This window comes from Protomyctophum parallelum, assembly GCF_964188405.1.
Source record: "Protomyctophum parallelum genome assembly, chromosome: 3".
In the NCBI taxonomy this organism is placed as follows: domain Eukaryota; kingdom Metazoa; phylum Chordata; class Actinopteri; order Myctophiformes; family Myctophidae; genus Protomyctophum; species Protomyctophum parallelum.
This window is the reverse complement of record NC_139698.1, coordinates 1,847,853-1,852,852: the sequence shown is the minus strand read 5'-3', so window position 1 is coordinate 1,852,852 and position 5,000 is coordinate 1,847,853. Positions and strand designations below refer to the sequence as shown.

At 42.5% G+C, this 5,000-nt stretch overlaps 1 protein-coding gene across 1 annotated transcript in view; it reads right to left on the bottom strand.

The window, feature by feature from the left end:
* The window catches only part of nmt2 (N-myristoyltransferase 2), a gene marked incomplete at its 5' end in the record, with an annotated part of 23,176 nt that overhangs the window by 13,694 nt on the left and 4,482 nt on the right, over nucleotides 1-5,000 (bottom strand). The window lies entirely within an intron of this gene.

Below are 5,000 nucleotides of genomic sequence, written 5' to 3'. Positions count from 1 at the left end.
TCGTCACCACCTCATCTGAACACACAGCAGAACAACAACAAAAACATAATATACCGTTTAAAAATATAAACTCAGCAACATAAGTCCATGAACGTAACTTTGGTCCTTTATTTCTCCACTTTGATAATACCAATTGGTATTATGTTTCATATAATTTTAATTGTTGATCGTTGTCACCTGTACAACAAAGTATAGTCTGTATAGATTGTAAGGACCGGGCGTTTCGTGGAATGAGCAACACAGCTAAACGTGTGGGTAGCACCACCATGTGGAATGAATGAGCAACACAGCTAAACGTGTGGGTAGCACCACCATGTGGAATGAATGAGCAACACAGCTAAACGTGTGGGTAGCGCCACCATGTGGAATGAATGAGCAACACAGCTAAACGTGTGGGTAGCGCCACCATGTGGAATGAATGAGCAACACAGCTAAACGTGTGGGTAGCGCCACCATGTGGAATGAATGAGCAACACAGCTAAACGTGTGGGTAGCGCCCCCATGTGGAATGAATGAGCAACACAGCTAAACGTGTGGGTAGCGCCACCATGTGGAATGAATGAGCAACACAGCTAAAAGTGTGGGTAGCGCCCCCATGTGGAATGAATGAGCAACACAGCTAAGTGTGTGGGTAGGCCCAACATTTCAAATGGTTGGTATACCAACCTTTGCTTTGAGTTGCTTAGTGGATTGGATGATTGCACTCTCACACAGTAATAAGGACATTTGTGGTCCAGGCTTCCTTGGCCTGGCCCAAGGAAGCTCTGAGAAGGAAGGGAAGTGGTCACGTGACTGGGCTGCACCATGACACTTTCATAGACACTTTTATGGGAGCCAAACTCACACAGGAAGTGCAATGAATACATGGCAGTGAATGGGGCCGGCTGGACCAGCTCATAACAAACATTATTCATGAACAATTGAGACCTTTTTGTAAAGTAATCACTTCTGGAAAATAACAGAAGACATACTTATCACAGGTTGTTTTCTAATCACTTACTTTTCCATGTGCACAGAGTGCACAGTATATCATTTTTATCTGAGGATCTAAACAGCAGCAGGTATAGGTTTCTGGCTCCGAAGTATCGCGATATTTGGCTGCCAGACAGGAAACGGTGGGAAGTCTCGCGATACTTGGTGCGTTCAGAAATGTACTTTGTACTTTATGGTATCTCTATTTTTATAGAGATACCATACCTCTAGAAAAATGACACAGTGTACACATCGAATAACAACACAGCAGACAATAATGTGTTACATGTCTTCTGTTATTTTCCAGAATAGTGGAGGATATTAAGTCCATATTTCATGAGAATCGTTCACTTTATGGTACAAGCACCAAAATTGGCACACGAGTGCTTCGGAACCTACTCTCTCAGAAAAGTACGTTGTCCACTTGAAAAAACAAAATGGACACCATTTTTCAAGATGGCCGCCAAATGAAAAAGGCCATTTGTGGCGGTTCTGGACAACCGTGGGTCCGACCGACTCGAGACCGGGCACTGCACTCCCTGTGGGTGTGTGGAACGTGTGTGTCGAATTTGAAGTCGGTGGGGCGAACAGTTCTCGACTTACGTGGATTACAGACGTACACACACACAGAATTTGTGCAATTAGCAGATCATTGGAACGGTTGTTCGCTTGGTGATACAAGCGTGACATTTGCCGTGAACATTCCTTTGGTCAACTCTTTAACTTTTTAAACCGAGCCATCCAAAAATCCAATATGGCGGTGATATTTCAAGATGGCCACCAAAATTAGACTGGTTTTGCATTTCAGCATATATTTGGCTATACCTTTGTGATGTACTGTACCACACTACTGTATATACTGTACGGCACTGTAGGGCATCATACTGTACCATACTGTACAGTACAGTACAGTACAGTACAGTACAGTACAGTACCGTACCGTACTGTACTGTACTGTACCGTACTGCATGGTACCATACTGTACCATACTGTACCGTACTGTACCTTACTGTATGGTATCATACTGTACCATACTGTACCGTACTGTACTGTACTGTACCGTACTGCATGGTACCATACTGTACCGTACTGTACTGTACTGTACCGTGCCGTACTGTACTGTACTGTACGGCATCATACTGTACTGTACCATACTTTATGGTATCATACTGTACCATGCCGTACCGCACGTTACTGTACCGTACTGTACTTTACCATACTGTACTATAACATACTATAGTGTACTGTACAGTACCGTGTGTGTGTGTGTGTGTGTGTGTGTGTGTGTGTGTGTGTGTGCACGTGCAGGGAAAAGGGGAGGGGTCGGTTAATGTGGAAATTGTAATGTAATTTGTGTCACAGTGAAATGTTGTGCAATAACAGTATGTCATACAAAAGCAATATTTGTACAGTAAATATGACATGGATGCAATGTAGTGCAGATGGATTTCTGTGGCATGCATCATTTTTTGTGCATAGAGAGATGTGTGCTAACGGAGTGATTTGGTAGGAGAAGTCGGACGGATAAACGGACATCTTGCTTTGCATCCCCTATAGTAGTAGGAGCTAGGATGAGCATCAAAACTATATATTTTAAATACTTTTCATTAGCACAATTTTACATTCCATAGGGCTGGACCACACATGGACCCCATTTGGTTTTGTTTTCTGCATCTTCCTCTGTGACCTGCCACCTTCATGTCATCTCTCACAGCATCCTTAAACCTCGTCTTTGGCCATCCTCTTACCTGGCAGCTACATCTTCAGCATCCTTCTCCCAATGTACCCTCATCCCTCCTTTTCACATGTCTAAACCATCTCAACCTCACCTCTCTTGCTTTATCCCCAAACCTTCTAACCTGGGCTGATCCTCTAATTCAGTAATTTCTGATAATGTCCTTCCTTTTCACTCCTAATGAGAACCATAGCATCCTTAATTCTGCCACCTCCAGCTGTGCCTCCTTTTCATCAGTGCCACCGTTTCCAACCGTAAGGCATGGCTGGTCTCACTACCATCTTATACATCTTCCCTCTCACTGGTAGCCTTCTGTCACAAATAACTCCTGACACATACATAATATGTCCCATATTCTCAATACATTGGCTTCCCTTGCTAGAACATTTTCATCTCTATACTCACCTTAACCTGTTACACTACTGTCTACTGTCTGGTCAATTGGTACAAATAATTTTCTCCCTCCCTCACCATCTCTCTTTGCACTTACTGTACATCTCATATAGCCCTGACCACTTCTTAGCCCACACCACCTGACATCACATCTCTCTCTTCTTACCCATCATCTAAAAAAAAACCCCAATGGGCATTGCCCATTGACATAATTTATATTCAAGTCTGTGTGTGTGTCTGTACATCTGTAATCCACATAACCCGAGAACCGTTCGCCCCACCGACTTCAAATTCGACACACACGTTCCACACACCCACAGGGAGTGCAGTGCCCGGTCTCGAGTCGGTCGGACCCACGGTTGTCCAGAACCGCCACAAAAGGCCCTTTTCATTTGGCGGCCATCTTGAAAAATGGTGGCCATTTAGTTTTTTCAAGTGGACAACGTACTTTTCTGAGAGAGTAGGTTCTGAAGCACTTGTGTACCAAATTTGGTGCTTGTACCATAAAGTGAACGATCGTGTCATTAATATCCTCCACTAGAAGTGATTACTTTACAAAAGGTCTCAATTGTTCATAAATAATGTTTGTTCATGAGCTGGTCACTGAGCTCTCATTGACTCCAGTGTTCATGAGCTGGTCACTGAGCTCTCATTGACTCCAGTGTTCATGAGCTGGTCACTGAGCTCTCATTGACTCCAGTGTTCATGAGCTGGTCACTGAGCTCTCATTGACTCCAGTGTTCATGAGCTGGTCACTGAGCTCTCATTGACTCCAGTGTTCATGAGCTGGTCACTATGAGCTCTCATTGACTCCAGTGTTCATGAGCTGGTCACTGAGCTCTCATTGACTCCAGTGTTCATGAGCTGGTCACTATGAGCTCTCATTGACTCCAGTGTTCATGAGCTGGTCACTGAGCTCTCATTGACTCCAGTGCATTCTGCCAAACTTCCGGGTAGTTTGGCTCCCATGAAAGTGTCATGGCGCAGCCCAGTCACGTGACCACTTCACTTCCTTCTCAGAGGTTCCTTGGCCTGGCCCAGGAAATTAATCCCAATGCATTTTTCCCTCATAGACATTTCATAAAGTATTTATTTAAAGACCTTTTAAGCGTCTTACAAAGCCAAAGTCGTGACAAATCATGACAACAAACACAATATTTTGGACCAAACAAATAATTACAAAGAAGAAAAACAACAAAATAATTGTTGTAACCTGCCATTCTTTTCTACTTTCTAATTCTTTGTTTGGCCCAAAACATTGTGTTTGTTGTCATGATTTGTCACGACAAGAGTTGTCTTTGTCCGCGGCGTATAAACGTCTTTAAATAAATACTTTCTGAAAAGTCTATGAGGAAAATGCACGGGGATTTCATTTCCGGGTCTCTCGAGGGGGCGGGACTGCGACGCTCTACAGGCCTACTGTATATAAGGTCCCATTTCACAAGTTTACAGAAATGTAAATGAAATAATCGTTTGAAAATAGTAGTTCAGTCTCGAGAAAACTCATGCATCGATGAAATATATTTATTGAATATACAATGTATAAAATATATAATACATTTATTATGGTTTGGCGATGAATTGGATCTGCTTTTTAGGTACTTTGATCAAGCATAGGGCCTCCGAATACCCCCCAAAAAGTATAGGCCTATTTGGCCATTTGTTTGTAAACAAATCACAAATGTTTGTAAACAGACACAATTTGGAAACAAACCTGAACTGTTTGTAAACAAACCCAAAATGTATGTAAACAAACCTAACATGTTTGTAAACAAATATCAAGCATCTGTAAACAAACCCAGAAATGTTTGTAAACAAACCCAGAAATGTTTGTAAACAAACCCATAGTTGTTTGTAAACAAACACTAAATGTTTGTGAACAAACCCAACATGCTCAGAG